This window comes from Bubalus kerabau, chromosome 9 (genome assembly GCF_029407905.1).
Source record: "Bubalus kerabau isolate K-KA32 ecotype Philippines breed swamp buffalo chromosome 9, PCC_UOA_SB_1v2, whole genome shotgun sequence".
NCBI classification, from domain to species: domain Eukaryota; kingdom Metazoa; phylum Chordata; class Mammalia; order Artiodactyla; family Bovidae; genus Bubalus; species Bubalus kerabau.
Window position 1 is genome coordinate 38,070,819 of NC_073632.1, and position 18,066 is coordinate 38,088,884.

Genomic DNA, 18,066 nt, shown 5'->3' on the forward strand with positions numbered 1-18,066 from the left:
ATTTGAGCTTTGATTAGATTCTTGAATATAAAAGCTCTTGTCTTTCACCTAATCTGGGACATTTTTAGTCATTACTCAAAATATTTTTCAGCACCACATTCTTTCTTCTCTCCTTCTAGGACTCTGAAAACATAAATATTAGACCTTTTGTTGTTGCCCCAAGGCCCTTGGGGCTATATTTATTTATTTTTAATGTATTTTCTTCAGATTTGACAGTTTCCATGGATTTTTCTTTAGGTTCACTGACTCTTCTGTAATCTATATTTAAATTTTAAGCCTATCCACTGAGCTTTTAATTTCTATTATATATAAATATATATTTCAGTTACAAAATTTCTCTTTCTTCTTTTAATCTATTTCTTTGGTATTTATATTTTCCCACTCATTTCAAGAATGTTCACAGTTGCCCATTGAAACACTCTTGTAATAGATACTTTTAGGTCTTTGTCAAGTACATCCAATATCTTGCTTCTGCATTGCATCAGTTGATTGTCTTTTTCTATGAGCTTTTTGTGTTGTTGTTCTTCATATGCTTAGTAATTATGGATTGCTATCTGGGCATTTTAAATATTATGTTACATAGTTCTGAATCCTATTGTAAATTCTATATGACATGTTAATAATTTTGTTTTAGCAGACAATCAATGTAATTAGGTTCAGAGCACAAATTCCAACATACCTAAGTGCTATAGTTTCTTTGACAGTTCAGTTCTCAAAGCCTATTCAGTGCTATTCAAATTTAAATGTGTGCACCACGCCATGGTTAGAGTCTAGGGTGTCAATTTGTAAGTTCCCTTCTCAAACTCTTTGGAAGGATGATAGGATCTACATTATTCAGCTTGAGGTTGAGCCCATGGAGTCATAAACAGCTTTAAGGGCTTTTTTCCTGAGTTTCTCTATCTTTATCTCTGCAGTCCCTCCAGTATAGCAGTTTTCTGAGGCTTCCTTTTCAGTCTTCTAGACAGTGAAGTAGTGTTTTCATGGCCATGGTTTGCTACTTGCTTCCAGGACTGCACTCACATCTGGAAAGATAAGAGACAAAAACAATGGGTCATGTGACCAACCTTCATGAAATTATAGTTCTACCAATCAGAAAGATAGGTTTCCTCTTCAGAATTTTGATTCCTGCAAGGTCCAGTTCCCAATGCTACTGCTAACTCACCATAGGATTGCTTGTATGCTAAGGTTTGAGAGGCTACAGACAAAGATGAGAAGGTATTTCCACACTCTGTGTTTTAGGGGTTCTCTTTATCACTTCTTAAATCAGGACTAAAGTCCTCCTTCCTGAGATCTTTCTATCTGCACCCTAATACTCCTTTCGGTTTTGAACATCATTGAGATGAGATTGTAGGGAAAAAGAAATGGGAAGCTTATCACTGATTCTGGTCTTCTTTCCTTACCCATATGTTACTATTTACATTCTAGAGACATCAAATAGCTGTTCTGGTCCAGATTTTATAGCTGCATTCAATAGGAAAGACAGAGTAGAATGTGCTTACCCTATATTGGAATTTCATCCTTCAACTCTTATTTTAAAATTCTAGTCAAAAGTAAATAATTACCTTAATTCTTCCCTTACATTTCCATTGAAATTGATCAACCTAGCTCAAAAGATCTTTATGTATATACATACACAGAAGTATAAAGAAGCTGTTCATATTTGCTTGTTTCAAAAAGGCATTGAGAACAGTTTTGAAGTGGTTTAAATCATAAATATGCAGCTTCAGTCTTACATTGTCAGTAATCTGTTAAATATTATGGAGTGAAGAGGTTAGAAATGACTACAGACTAATTTCAATAAAACGTTTATAGAGTATTTTGTGTACAGAAATATACAGTAATAGCAAAGAAATAAAGACATTTTAAAATGTATTTAATATTCAATAACTATGCATATTATGCTTAATGCTTAAAATTTATTGGCTGCTGCTGCTAAGTAGCTTCAGTCATGTCCAACTCTGTGCGACCCCATAGATGGAAGCCCACCAGGCTCTCCCGTCCCTGGGATTCTCCAGGCAAGAACACTGGAGTGGGTTGCCATTTCCTTCTCCAATGCATGAAAGTGAAAAGTGAAAGGGAAGTTGCTTAGTCCTGTTCCACTCTTAGTGACCCCATGGACTGCAGCCTACCAGGCTCCTCTATCCATGGGATTTCCTAGGCAAGAGTGCTGGAGTGGGGTGCCATTGCCTTCTCCAAAATTTATTGGCAAAATGACACAAATCCATAAAAGTTTAATTCTTTGATACAATTTTATATTAAACTTAACTCTTGGTTTCACATGTGTATGAAAAGAGTGGTATAGACAGACAGTATATTCTATGAATTCTAAGTAAGAGACCCTGCTCTGGAGTGCTGGAAATTGGAGATGCTTTCTACAGAACTGATAATGTGAGTCTGTGGGATGGGAGAATGTAGATGAGAGAGAAACAAGGATGCAGACTGTACTACCATGCAGGAACAAAGACCTACACAGAGTTATACACACAAATTACAAGTTCAGACCTTTGCCTTGGACCCCTCTGTCAGTGCGTCTACCAGGACCACTTTGTTATGAACTGAGTGTGAATCTTCATTTTATTATCCAGCATATCCAAAGTGTTGAATTCCTAACACATGATCCATATTTATCCTAATATCAGGCAAAAAAAAAAAAACTGAACATTTGCACCACCATAACAACTTTTTCATTATAAGGCTAGGCTCAATGAATTTTATTAAAGTACCAATGAGTTTTAAAACCTCTAATGAAAAGTAGTTTTCACGAGTAATTAGTGACTTTAATACAATTTTTGTAGGGTAGAGCATTATTATGCTAATTATACAGGGACAACGTTATTAATAGTCATCAAATTTGGTTATGCTCTACATAAAGTTTTGCTATTCATTAAAAATAATAACAACAATAACAGCACAATAGCTCTTTGGAGTATTCTGTCAAAACCCGCCACATGCCTTGTTTATTTAAATATGGAATACTAAGTAGTTTCCTGAGTCTAAAGGAAAGAAAACATTGTATGACCTTACTAAGTTATAACCTCTCTCTCTCTTACTAGATTTTCTGGGTCCACTGCTGAGGTTTAAAGAATGGGTACAATCTCAATGTTAATTAAGCACATTTTAATTGCTTTTATAATGCTTATATTTTAAAATATGCATTAGATTTGGTTGCATGTACCTGAGGCCTAATATAAGGGTATCTTGGACAAGGTGAATTTTATTTTCTTTTTCACAAAAATACCTAGTTAGTTATATGGTGCTCTGCTTCATGAAAATGCCAAGGGAGTAGGCTCCTTCTCCCTTGCTGCTCCCCTAATGATGTCAGTAGGACTTATCTTTCAGATCTTCTGTGTGTTGCCATCATCCTCATCTGATAACAGGATGACTATAGTAAAATACCTAAGCCTTATACTTCACATCAGAAAGTCAATGGAAAAAAGTAAATCTCTTACCAGAAGTCAGAAAAAAATTCATTTACTCTATGTCCTTCCCTGACCTGCTCACCTTAGCCAAAGGATGAGATGGACTAACTAACTTAGAACTAATTAGGGCTCCCAGGGTAAAGTCAACTTTAGTTAAACCACCTTGGCTGGATTGGAGTAAATTCTTTAATAGAAAATTACAGTATTATTGCTGGAAGAAAGGAGAATTTGACACTGGAGAGGTAAATATTATATTTCCACTAAACAGTATTATTGTGAGTGGTATGCATACCAAAACCACTATAAATAAAATTTTATATATCTCAGCCTCTAACCATCAGAGGTTCATTGTTTGCCTCACTTTTAAGTGAAAGAGATGTAACTGCTTCATCACAAAGGCCAGGATGGAAAAATCACCTTGAAATCACTGATACAGACTTTAAAAGAGTAAAGTAAAAGGATAGAGTCCAAAAAAGTAGAGATTGCATCTTGGAATCATTTGGGGAACTGCAAGACTGGCTATAAATGTAAATGTCAAATATAAACCAAAAAGCTATAAAAAGCTTGAAAAATATTTGAATAACCTTGGGGAGGTGAGATAGAGTCAGAGAGACTATTAAACTATTTAAGAAACCCAGAAGTCATAAAAGATTTATGTTTAACTACATGCACATTAAATAAAAATAAGAATGACAAAGGATAGCACAACCCAAAAGTTACTTGTGAAAAATATTAACAAATATAGGGAAATTAATGTGTCTAGAATGCAAAGGCTTAGTTCTTTTAAAAAATAAATAAAATGATAAAACTCTAGCCAGGCTGACTAAGAAAAAAGAGAAAGTTACAGAGTAATAATATCAGAAATGAAAGGGATTATCATTACTGATCTGATGGTCATTAAAAGAATAATAATGAAATATTGTATGGTAGGCCTGGCGTGCTGTGATTCATTGGGTTGCAAAGAGTCAGACATGACTGAGCGACTGAACTGAACTGATACCCCCAAATTGATAACTTCGATGAAATGGACCAGTTCTCTGGATGATACAAACTATCACTTCACAAACAGGAAAGATAATCAAAATATATGTTGATTAAGAAGATTGAATCAACAATTAATAACCTTCTAGATTAGTGCTATTCAGAGAAATAGAACAAATAGGATATAACTAATTATATATATATATATATATGATTTAGTGTAAGGGATTGGCTCATGTGATTATGGAGACTGAAAAGTTCCATGATCTGCAGTTGGCAAGCTGGAGACCCAGGAAAGCTTATGTTATAGTTACAGTCTATGTTCAAAGGCTTGAAATCAGAAGAGCCAGTAAGTTCCAGTTCAAAAACTGGCATGTTTGAGATCCAAAAACAGCTAATTTTTTCAAATTGAATCTAAAAGGAGGAAAAAGACTGCCCAGTTCAGTTCAGTCACTCAGTCGTGCCCAACTCTTTGTGACCCCATGGACTGAAGTACACCAGGCCTCCCTGTCTGTCACCAATTTCCAGAGCTTACTCAAGCTCATGTCCATCAAGTTGGTGATACCATCCAACCATCTCATCCTCTGTTGTCCCCTTCTCCTGCCTTCAATCTTTCCCAGCATCAGGGTCTTTTCCAGTGAGTCAGTTCTTTGCATCAGGTGGCCAAAGTATTAGAGCTTCAGCTTCAGCATCAGTCTTCCAAAGAATAATCAAGACTGATTTCCTTTAGGATGGACTGGTTGGGTCTCCTTGCAGTCCAAGGGACTCTTAAGAGTCTTCTCTAGCACCACAGTTCAAAAGCATCAATTTTTCAGTGCTCAGCTTTCTTTATAGTCCAACTCTCACATCCATACATGACTACTGGAAAATCCATAGCCTTGACTAGACAGACCTGTGTTGGCAAAGTAATGTCTCTGCTTTTTAATATGCTGTCTAGGTTGGTCATAACTTTTCTCCCAAGGAGGAAGCTGAAGGATGTAAGATTAATATACCAAAGTCAATTGCTTTCTGTATATGAGCAATGAAAATTGGAATTTGAAATTAAGAACATAATATCATTTACAAAATGAAAAATGAAAAATTTAGGTCTGGATCTAACAAAATGTGTTCAGTATCTCACTAGGAAAATTGTAAAACTCTGGTGAAAGAAATCAAAGAATCTCTACACAGAGAACTATTTCCTGTTCAAGTTCCCAACTTGATCTGTAGATTCAATACAGTTCTTTTTTTTATTTTATTTTATTTTTAAACTTTACAATATTGTATTAGTTTTACCCAACATCGAAGTGAATCTGCTACAGGTATACCCGTGCTCCCCATCCTGAACCCTCCTCCCTCCTCCCTCCCCATACCCTCCCTCTGGGTCGTCCCAGTGCACCAGCCCCAAGCATCCAGTATCGTGCATAGAACCTGGACTGGCGACTCGTTTCATACATGATATTATACATGTTTCAATGCCATTCTCCCATATCTCCCCACCCTCTCCCTCTCCCACAGAGTCCATAAGACTGATCTATACATCAGTGTCTCTTTTGCTGTCTCGTACACAGGGTTATTGTTACCATCAATACAGTTCTAATCCAAGTCATAGCAGTTATTTAGTAGATATATACAAGCTTATTCTCAAGTTTCTATGTACAGGCAAAATGACCCAAAATAGGCAACATAACACTGAAGGAGAACAAAAGTGGAAGATTGACACTACCTTTACAATTTAGGGGATGACAGAGGATGAGATGGCTGGATGTCATCACCGACTCGATGGACATGAGTTTGAGTGAACTCCAGGAGATGGTGATGGGCAGGGAGGCCTGGCGTGCTGCGATTCATGGGGTCATAACGAGTCAGACACGACTGAGCGACTGAACTGAACTGAACTGATAGTGTGGTATTAGTCGAATAACAGACAAACATATCAGTGAAACAAAACAAAGCCCAGAAATAGATTTATTCAGATATAGTCAAATGATCTTCTACAGAGTAGAAAAGACAATTCAATAAAGAAAATGTTTTTCAATAAGTGGTAATAGAACAACCGAGCATTCATATATGGAACAGTTAATGTTGATATAGACTTTAACATTTCACAAAAATTAACTTGAAACTGAAGTTAAATTAAAAGACACTTGCTCCTTGGAAGAAAAGCTATGACCAACCTAGACAGCATATTAAAAAGCAGAGACATTACTTTGCCAACAAAGGTCTATCTAGTCAAAGCTATGGTTTTTCCAGCAGTCAGGTATGGATGTGAGAGTTGGACTATACAGAAAGCTGAGCACTGAAGAACTGATGCTTTTGAACTGTGGTGTTGGCAAAGACTCTTGAGAATCCCTTGGACTGCAGGGAGGTCCAACCATTTAGGTCCATTCTAAAGGAAATCAGTCTTGAATATTCATTGGAAGGACTGATATTGAAGCTGAAACTCCAATACTTTAGCCACCTGATGTGAAGAACTGACTCATTGGAAAAGACCCTGATGCTGGGAAAGATTGAAGGCAGGAGGACAAGGGGACGACAGAGGATGAGATGGTTGGATGGCATCACCGACTTGATGGTCATGAGTTTGAGCAAGCTCCAGGAGTTGGTGATGAACAGGAAAGCCTGGCATGCTGCAGTCCATGGGGTCATAAAGAGTTGGACACAACTGAGCAACTGAACTGAACTGAAGTTAAAATGTAAAACTGTAGATAGAAGATAAAGAGACCCAAATGTAAATAACCTTGAGTTTAGCAATGAGTTTGTGGATATAACACTAAAAGCACAATCTATGAAAGAGAAATTAAGTTGGATTTTATTAAAATTAAAAGCTTCTTCCCTTGAAAAGGCATTGTTATGATAATGAAACAATAGGCCACAGACTGGGTTCAGCTATTTGCAAGATGCCTATCTGATAAGGGATTTATATCCAAAAATATACAAAGAGCTTTTGCAACTAAAAAGTAAGAAAACAACCTGAATAAAAAATAGGCCAAATCTCTGAACATACATATCCTAAAGGAAGATATACATAAGGGAAATAAGTATATGAAAAGATATTAACTATCTTCTCACTAGGAAATTGTAGATTAAGATAGTAATGTGATGATATGACGTCCCTACTAGACTGGCTTAAATCCAAAAACTGAGCACATCAGATGCTGGTGAGGGTGGAACCTAAAAGAAACCCTCAATCATCGCTAGTAGGAATGCAAAATAGTGCAGCCATTTTGGAAGACTATTTGGAAATTTCTTATAAAGATCAACATAGATTTACTGTATAATCCAGCAGTCACTCTCTTAGGTATTTATCCAATTAAGGTGAAAACTTGTGTCTATACAAAACCTAGTACATATGTTTTTGGAAGTTTTTACTTATTTATTTAACTGGAGTATAAATGCTTTACATTATTGTGTTAATTTCTGTCATTAAAAAAATGTGAAATTAGCTATATGTATACATATATCTCGGCAATGGCACCCCACTCCAGTACTCTTGCCTGGAAAATCCCATGGACGGAGGAGCCTGGTAGGCTGCAGTTCATGGGGTCGCTAGAGTCGGACATGACTGAGCGACTTCACTTTCACTTTTCACTTTCATGCATTGGAGAAGGAAATGGCAACCCACTCCAGTGTTCTTGCCTGGAGAATCCCAGGGACGGGGGAGTCTGGTGGGCTGCCATCTCAGGGGTCGCACAAAGTCGGACACGACTGAAGCGACTTAGCAGCAGCAGCAGCAGCATACATATATCTCTTCCCTCTGGCTCCTTCCTCCCACCTCCTTCATCCCATTCCTTTAGGTCATCTAGGTCATCCCAGAGCAGTTTCCCACTAGCTGTTTAACACACACAAGTATATATATATGTCAGTGCTACTCTCTCAATTTGTCCTGCCTTCTCTTTCCTGCCCTATGTCCACAAGTATGTTCTCTACATCTGCGTCTCTATTCCTGCCCTATAAGTAGGTTTATTAGTACCGTTTTTCTAGATTCCATATATGTGTGTTAATATATGATATGTTTTCCTCTTCCAACAAATTTTTTAAAATTTTCATTTCCATGGCGGATTCCTGTTTGCCTTCTCCCAGTTAAAGGAAACCACTCTTTTGACTCATATTAGCATATAACGACACCCCACTCCGATACTCTTGCCTGGAAAATCCATGGACAGAGGAGCCTGGTAGGCTGCAGTCCATGGGGTCGCAAAGAGTCAGACACGACTGAGCGACTTCACTTTCACTTTTCACTTTCATGGATTGGAGAAGAAAATGGCAACCTACTCCAGTATTCTTGCCTGGAGAATCCCAGGGACAGAGGAGCCTAATGGGCTGCCATCTATGGGGTCACACAGAGTCAGACACGACTGAAGTGACTTAGCAGCAGCAGCATATTAGCTCTATTTTTAAGTTTAATCTAAGTATACCCATGTACTTTTCTTAACTGGCTTTTTGTGTTTCTGGTTGTCTATATGTATAAACTCTTGTTTTCAGGGCTGTTGTGGCTCTAATTTCTTATGCATTCTTCCATATAAGGTTTATAACATACTTGGTTAGCTCCAGGGAAAAATGCACTGATGGTAATTTTATTGAAATTAAACTTTTAAATTTAGAATTGAAATGTATGTGATGTTAAGTAGTCTTTACGCCATGGTGGAGTGTTTCTACTCATTAAAGTCTCTTTGTGTATGTTTTTTATTTCAGAACTCAGTTTCTGAACCTTTATTGTTGTTTGCTATGATACATGGAGGGCTTCCCAAGTGGTGCTAGTGGTAAAGAACCTGCCTGCCAATTCAGGAGACATAAGAGATACAGGTTCAATCCCTGGGTGGGGAAGATCCCCTGGAGGAGGGCATGGCAATCCATTCCAGTATTCTTGCCTGGAGAATCCCATGGACAGAGGAGCCTGGAGGGCTACAAGTCCATGGAGTTGCAGAGTCAGACACAACTGAAGCGACTTAGCATAGCACATATGTATGGAGTTTCTCCTTCCACTGTATTTTCTAATCAGTTCAAAGTTTTACATGAGAAGGCTCTCTATCTGTGTTAGATTTAGGTCCTTGTACTTTACTCAGTTCCCTTACATTTTGTAAGAATTTTTCTGTTAATATTTTTAGTGGATGATTTCTAGCTATTCAATGACTTCCCCATACATAAAGGTAGGTTTACCTCATCCTTCAAAATACTTCTACCCAGTTGCTTGCTCTTGTCAGCTATTCCCACTCAGTGCTCAAATATAGTGGAGAAAGTAGAGATCCTTTATTTATTTTGCTGCTATCATTGCAGAAATGCCTGTTTTCTCATATTTTGCACAATAATGGCTTATGTGTGTTTGGGTATGAGTACATGTTAAGTGTACTTTCTATGTTATCGAATGCTTTTAACACGAAAGGATTTTTTAATGTTGTCAAGTGTCTTCCAAGATCTGCAGAGATATTCATATGACTTTTCATCTTAGGTTTATTTTAATGATGGATTAAATTGATGGCTTTCTTAATGTTGGTCCACTCTGTCATTCCTGGAATAAATCCTTATGGCCTATATATATTGATTTTTAATAGGCTATTGCATTTACTTTTCTGATATTTTAGATTTCTGCCTTAATATCCATGAGGAATATTTATAGTAAGGTCCTTTTTTGGTCTGATCTTATCATGTTTTTGTGTTAATGTTATATTTGTGTTATAAAAATAATTTTCAAGTTTTTCCTTCTTTTTTGTGCTCAGGAACGACTTGGGTATTAATGAATTTATCCAGTTCACAACTCTGGTATTTATGTTCTCCACTTTACTTTCCCACTCTCTTGAGGAGTGGTGAAGTTCTTTTACAACTTTTTCTATTCTCTGACAGAAATGTTCTGTATCTGGTATTAATTTTTAGGCATTTTTCACTTTTTCCTTGCCTACAGTTTCTTCCCTATGAAAATTGTTGCTCTTGTAGTAGTAATTATATTTTCATGGTGAATTGTACTCTTAGTTTTATAAGTTTAGCTTTTTTTGTGTGTGCCATTTTTAATGTTTGATTTGGGATTCTAAATTTTATTTTGTGGATAGCAAGGTTGTGAGTTGTGACCTCTGTACATAGGATTCTCCAGGTAAGTATACTGGAGTGGGTTGTCACGCCCTTCTCTAGGGGGTCTTTTTGACCCAGAGATAATAGAACTGGACTTTGTTTTGTTCAGTTCAGTTGCTCAGTCATGTCTGACTCTTTGTGGCCCTGTGACTCGCAGCACGCCAGGCCTCCCTGTCCATCACCAACTCCCGGAGTTTACCCAAACTCATGTCTATCGAGTTGGTGATGCCATCCAGCCATCTCATCCTCTGTCGTCCCCTTCTCCTCCTGCCCCCAATCCCTCCCAGCATCAGGGTCTTTTCCAATGAGTCAACTCTTCGCATGAGGTGGCCAAAGTATTGGAGTTTCAGCTTTAGCATAAGTCCTTCCAATGAACACCCAGGACTGATATCCTTTAGGATGGACTGGTTGGATCTCCTTGCAGTCCAAGGGTTTGTTTTGTTAGCCTATGGGAAAATTTACTTTTTTTTTTTTTTTTTTTAGTTTTCTTTTTTTTTATTTTATTTTATTTTTTTTGAAGATTTTACATTTTATTTTATTTTTAAACTTTACATAATCCGCCACAGGTATACATGTGTTCCCCATCCTGAACCCTCCTCCCTCCTCCCTTCCCATTCCATCCCTCTGGGTCGTCCCAGTGCACCAGCCCCAAGGTGTTTTGTGTCCAATTTTGTATATTTTACTGATCAGTATTTATTCATATACACATATTTGTGTGTATATGTATATGTGTGTGTGTATATATACTGTGAAAATAGCTCAGTCGTGTCTTATTCTTTATGACCCCGTGGACTATACAGTCCATGGAGTTTTCTAGGCCAGAATACTTGAATGGGTAGCTGTTCCCTTCTCCAGGGGATCTTCCCAACCCAGGGATGAAACCCAGGTTTCCTGCATTGCAGGTGGATTCTTTACCAGCTGAGCCACCAGGGAAGCCCGTGTGTGTGTAGTTTATTAGTTTATTTTCTTTCCTGGGTATGCTTTCACTTGCCCTCCCCTCTCCCTTGTTATATCTTTTGGTATTTAGAAAAGGTTATCTTTTTATTTTGATAGATTTTTTTAAAAAGTTACACTAAGATTTTTATATAACATCCTTCAGTCTTCTTCATTTAGAGACACTTGGTTGTTTAATATAACTAGTATTGAGGCTATTAACAGTCTCTTCTATTTCTTACTAATCTTTTCTTTCCACTGCCTATGCTCTGATAGCTCAGCTGGTAAAGAATTCGCCTGCAATGTGGGAGACCTGGGTTTGATCCCTGGGTTGGGAAGATCCTTTGGAGAAGGAAAAGGCTACCCAATCCAGTATTCTAGCCTGGAGAATTCCATGGAGTGTATAGTCTACGGTGTCGCAAGGAGTCGAACACTACTGAGCAACTTTCACTTATTCATGCTTTGCCAGAGTATCAATTGAAAGTAACAAATAGGCATATTGTTGCTAATAACTATATGGCAATCAGTGAGCTTATTTAACTTTCCATGTACTCTTCCTGCTTTCTTCCCATTTTGCAAGTATCTTACCTATATTACTAGGGCAAATAAAATTACGTAGCATTCTGTCACATGTAAAATTTTTCTAGTCATTTCTTAGTTGTTGGCAATGTAGTCTGGTAGATTTCATAGAGATAAGTTCAGGAACATTATTTCCTACCTTTTAAATTTAATGATTATTTGTGAGGTTTGTATGAAGATGTCAGTTTGGCTGGATGTAAAACATTGATGCACACTTTCTGTTCCTTGAGTATCCTAAATATGCTAATTCATTTTTCTATTATAAAGTTTTGTGTTTCAAAAAATCTGATATTCATCTGATTTTCTTTCTCATATGTGTGAATTGGCCTTAATGGCTAAAAACCTACAGTATTTTTTTCTATTTATCATTAACATTCTGTAATTTTACTAGAATATATCTTGATGCTGATTGTTGTTTGTAAGTTTTTCCAGGTACACAGTGTGTATATCTGATGTTTAGTTCCAAGTCTTTATTTCAGAAATTTTTTTGAAATATAGATTTTTTTTTCCTGTTCTATTATAGTATCCTCAGTATTTATCACATGTCTACCGTTTTGATTACTGTCCCTTGGATCCATTTAATCTCATTATTTCTGTTTTACATGTTCATTGTTTTCCTTTACCTTCTGTTTCCTTAACCTTGCTTTCTTTGGTTGTCTGTTCGATTTTGTGATCTGTTTTAAATACTGAGCTCTGACTACCAAGTTCAAAATTGATTTATAGAGGGTGAGGAAAATAGAAGAGCTATTAGAAGGTGATTATCATATTTCTGGTTAGATTTGATGGAGAATAATACAAAGGGGAATGAAATACATGGTGGTAAGAGTTTGGTTTAGAAAAGTTTTTTGAAATCCTGTGTATTATATATGGATTTTGAGAGAATAAGGTACAAAAGGATAAGCTAACAGTATTTGTACTGAGAAGCCCGATGAGGTTCACATCATTTCTTTAGAAGTGGAGGGCTTAGAATGCACCAGATTTAGGAGTATAATCAAGGATTTAGTTTCAGGTATGATAATTATTTGGAGAAGGCAATGGCACCCCACTCCAGTACTCTTATCTGGAAAATCCCATGGATGGAGGAGCCTGGGAGGCTGAAGTCCATGGGGTCGTTAAGAGTTGGACACGACTGAGCAACTTCACTTTCATTTTTCACTTTCATGCATTGGAGAAGGAAATGACAACCCACTCCAGTGTTCTTTCCTGGAGAACCCCAGGGACGGGGGAGCTTGGTGGGCTGCCGTCTCTGGGGTCGCACAGAGTCGGACACGACTGACGTGACTTAGCAACAATAGCCAATTAACAATGTTGTGATAATTTCAGGTGTACAGCATAGCAACTCAGCCATACATATACATGTATCCATTCTCCCCCAAACTCCCCTCCCATCCAGGCTGCCACCTAACATTGAGCAGAGTTCCTTGTGCTATATACAGCAGGTAAAAAGGTAGAAAGTCTTGTTTTCTGTTATTGCTGTCTAGTTGACTTTTTTTGATATGTCTTCTTGGCCTGGTTGTGGTCCTGTGTTATTCAGTCAAGCACTAAACAAGGTGTGTTGTTGTGAAGGGATTTTGCAGATATAATTAAATAATCAAATCAGCTGACTAAGTAAGTAGGTTTGACTTTAAGTAGGGGAGATGTTAATAATACTCTGAGTGAATATAGCTTAGTCAGTCAGAAGGCCTTAAACAGAGCTAATGTAGCAGAGAGAGAGGGGAGATGCAGCTAGGCAGAGGATGAAAGAAAGAAAGAAAGGAGGACAGGGAGGAGGGGGAGGAGGAAGTACAAGAATTCTGCCTGTGGACTGCTGATTATTTTTTAATCTGTTTTATTATTTATATCCCTCCTCCCCCAATTCTCAAATTTTATTGAGATTTTTAAATGTTTATAATGTTTGTAGAATACATCTTTGTTTTGCTTTATTTCCACAATTTTGCCTGGTCTTTCAGAAGTTTGGGACTTTTCAGAAGTTTGTTTAGTTCAGAAGCTTTTTTTTCTTCCCTCTTAAATCTTTAGTGCTGTTTCTTTTTAATCTAATCAAACTGTCTCAGGACTCTCAGCTGTCTAGCTGATCACATACTCATCCACAGAAATTTTTGAAAGATTCACATTTCCCAGCTACAGTAACACACTGTACAGTTCCCAGGGCGATCTCTTAGTTTTTGACAACTCTAATTTGGATTTGGTTCTTTTCTGATACCTGTTCAGTTGTGAAAGTCTGAATCCTCCTCTACCTTCTGTAACCACTTTAATATGAGATGCAGATTTTGGTTCTACTGAAATGAATCTTAAGATACACTATACCTTTTCTTGTGCACAGCTCTGATTCCTGGTACAGCCTCTTGGGCTGAACATCCAGACTTGTCAACTTTCAATAATCTGCTTTCTCCTTTGCAATTCCTATTATGAGTGAATTGGATCTGCTCTCCATTTTTCATTTTTAATATTTTGTTTATTTTGTGTTTTGAGAATGTATTTGTGTTTGATCAATTTTATATTCTTAGGCCTTCGATATTCTGCTTATTAGCTCTAATTTTAAAATTAGCTCTCAGTTTTTCATGTTCATACTATCTTTACAGATCTCAATTTATTCTCTTACCATAACTGTTGGCCTAATTTCACAGATATTATGTTGTCTTGAATCTTGGTGAAAACACTAAACATTTAAAAAATATATATATATATTTTCTTTCTCCTCTTTTCCATTGTTTACTTCAGAGGGACAGACTTATCATAGTAAGGGCTTTTATTTGGAACCACATTTTTTTTTTTTTTTTTTTTGGAGGAGAATAGCAATATATGAGCATTTATAGTTTTCAAAAAATTCCAAGATAATTTTGTTATGTATCTGGATTTTTTAAAGTGGCTACAAGTTTTTCTATTACATGGTATCTTTAGTGATATAGAAGTCTATTGTTTTCTGTTGACCTATCATGATACAGTGGAATTAATTGAATAATATTTACATAATCACAATAATAAAAGATATTTGTCAGTTTTCACAATCCATAGTCAGACAAAAATAAAAGATAATTACAATTGCAAGGCATAATGGAAACATGATTAACCTAACAATATAAAATAATTACTTACAATTTGCAGGGTTAAGTAGAGTGATGTGGGAAGCGGAAGTGCACGTGTTCTCATCCACTCAGCTAGTCTTTGTCTTTTGGTCAGTCCATTAAATCCATTTACAGTTAAGGTAATTATGTATGATCTTTTACCATTTTCTTAATTGTTTGGGGTTTATTTTGCATAAGTCTTTCCCTTCTCTTGTGTTTCCTGTCTAAAGAAATCCCTTTAGTATTTGTTGTAAGGCTGGTTTGGTGATGCTGACTCTTCTTATGTTTATCTGGAAAGCTTTTGATTTATTCATCAAATTTGAATGAGAGTCTTATGGGGTAGAGTATTCTTGGTTATAGGTTCTTCCCTTTCATCACTTTAAAAATACTATGCCATTCCCTATGGCTTGTAGAGTTTCTGTGGAAAAATCAGGTGATAAGCTGATTGGAGTTCTCTTGTATATTATTTGTCATTTTACCCTTGTTGCTTTCAACATTTTATGTCTTTGATTTTCATCATTCTGATAACCATGTGTCTTGGTGTGTTCCTCCTTGGGTTTATACTGCTTGGGACTCTCTGTGCTTCCTGGACGTAGTTGACTGTTTTCTTTCCCATATTGGGGAAGTTTTCAGCTGTTCAGTTCAGTTCAGTCACTCAGACGTGTCCAACTCTTTGTGACTCCATGGACTGCAGCATGCCAGACTTCCCTGTCCATCACCAACTCCCAGAGCTTACTTAAACTCATGTCCATCAAGTCGGTGATGCCATCCAACCATCTTATCCTCTTTCATTCCCTTCTCCTCTGGCCTTCAATCTTTCCCAGCATCAGGGTCTTTTCCAATGAGTCAGTTCTTCGCATCAGGTAGCCCAAGTATTCGAGTTTCAGCATCAGTCCTTCCAGTGAATATTCAGGACTGATTTCCTTTAGGATGGGCTGGTTGGATCTTCTTGCAGTCCAAGGGACTCTCAAGAGTCTTCTTCAACACCACAGTTCAAAAATATCAATTCTTTGGCGGTCAGCTTTCTTTATAGTTCAACTCTCACATCCATACATGACTACTGGAAAAACCATAGCTTTGACTAGATAGACCTTTGTTGGCAAAGTAATGTCTCTGCTTTTTAATATGCTGTCTAGGTTGGTCATAACTTTTCTTCCAAGGAACAAGCGTCTTTTAATTTCAAGGCTGTAGTCACCAACTGCAGTGATTTTGGACCCAAGAAGATAAAGTCAGCCACTGTTTCTACTGTTTCCCCATCTATTTGTCATGAAGTGATGGGACCGGACACCATGATCTTAGTTTTCTGAATGTTGAGCTTTAAGCCAACTTTTTCACTCTCTTCTTTTACTTTCATCAAGAGGCTCTTTAGTTCTTCTTTCTTCCATAAGAATGTTGTCATCTGCATATCTGAGTTTATTGATATTTCTCCTGGCAATCTTGTTTCCAGCTTGTGCTTCATCCAGTCCAGCATTTCTCATGATGTAATCTGCATATAAGTTAAATAAGCAGGGTGACAATATACAGCCTTGATGTACTCCTTTCCTGGTTTGGAATCAATTTGTGGTTCCATGTCTAGTTCTAACTGTTGCTTCTTGACCTGTATACATATTTCTCAGAAGGCAGGTCAGGTGGTCTGGTATTGCCATATTTTTAAGAATTTTCCACAGTTTGTTGTCATCTACACAGTCAAAGGATTTGGGATAGATAATAAAGCAGAAGTATATATTTTTCTTGAACTCTTGCTTTTTTGATGATCCAACATATGTTGGCAATTTATTCTCTGGCTCCTCTGCCTTTTCTAAATCCAGCTTCAACATCTGGAATTTCATGGTTCATGTACTGTTGAAGCCTGGTTTGGAGAATTTTGATCATTACTAATGTGTGAGATGAGTGTAATTGTGCAGTAGTTTGAACATTCTTTGGTATTGCCTTTCTTTGGGATTGGCAAAGACAGTTAGTCCTGTGGCCACTGCTGAGTTTTCCAAATTTGCTGGCATTTTGAGTGCAACACTTTCACAGCATATCTTTTAGGATATGAAATAGCTAAGTTGGAATTCCATCACCTCTACGAACTTTGTTCATAGTGATGCTTCCTAAGGCCCTCTTGACTCCACATTCCAGGATGTCTGGTTCTAGGTGAATGATCGTGGTTATCTGAGTCATGAAGATCTTTTTTGTTTAGTTCTTCTGTGTATTGTTGCCACCTCTTCTTAATATCTTCTGCTTCTGTTAGGTCCATACCATTTTTGTCCTTTATTGTGCCCATCTTTGCATGAAATGTTCCCTTGGATCAAGTATTTTCTTGCATCCTTTCTCTTTCTCTTCTCCTTTTGAAGCTGTTATAATGCAAATATTGGTGCATTAATGTTGTACCAGAGGTTTCTTAGGCTGTCTTCATTTTTTTCATTCTTTTTTCTATTTCTGTTCTGCAACAATGATTCCACTATTCTGTCCTCCAGGTCACTTATCCATTCTGCTGCCTCAGTTATTCTTCTTTTGATTCCTTCTGGTGTATTGCTCGTCTCTATTTATTTATTCTTTAGTTCTTCTAGGTCTTTGGTAAACATTTCTTGCATCTTAATCTTTGCCTCCATTTTTTTTTTTTTCTTGGAGATCCTGGATTATTTTCACTATCATTATTCTGAATTCTTTTTCTGGAAGGTTGTCTAACTCTACTTCATTTGGTTGGTTTTCTGCGATTTTATCTTGTCCCTTTAACTGGCACAAAACCCTGTGCTTTTTCATCTTGGTTAACTTTCTGTGATATGATTTTAGTTCTCGCCACTGCAGGATTGTGGTTCTTCTTGCTTCTTCTGTCTGTGGATCCACATATTTTCCATAGTTATGGTAACTTGTTTTCATTTATGCATCATTAAAGAGGAGGATCTGAAAATTTTCTCAATCTCCAATTTGGCTGAAAGGAAAGTTTGATTTGGAGCTTATCTGATGGCTCAGTGGGTAAAGAATCTGTCTGATATTCAGGAGACACAGTTTCAAGCCCTGGGTTGGGAAGACCCCCTGGAGAAGGAAATGGCAACTCACTCCACTAT

At 37.1% G+C, this 18,066-nt stretch overlaps 1 long non-coding RNA gene across 1 annotated transcript; it reads right to left on the reverse strand.

Moving 5' to 3' along the window:
• Nucleotides 1–302: 302 nt before the first annotated feature.
• Nucleotides 303–15,134, reverse strand: LOC129659990 (uncharacterized). The gene is made up of 3 exons (XR_008718284.1): nt 15,048–15,134; nt 6,106–6,272; nt 303–1,022 (listed from the first exon to the last, which is right to left on the reverse strand). It is a non-coding gene; the product is annotated as an uncharacterized LOC129659990 (long non-coding RNA).
• Between the last annotated feature and the right edge of the window lie 2,932 nt (nt 15,135–18,066).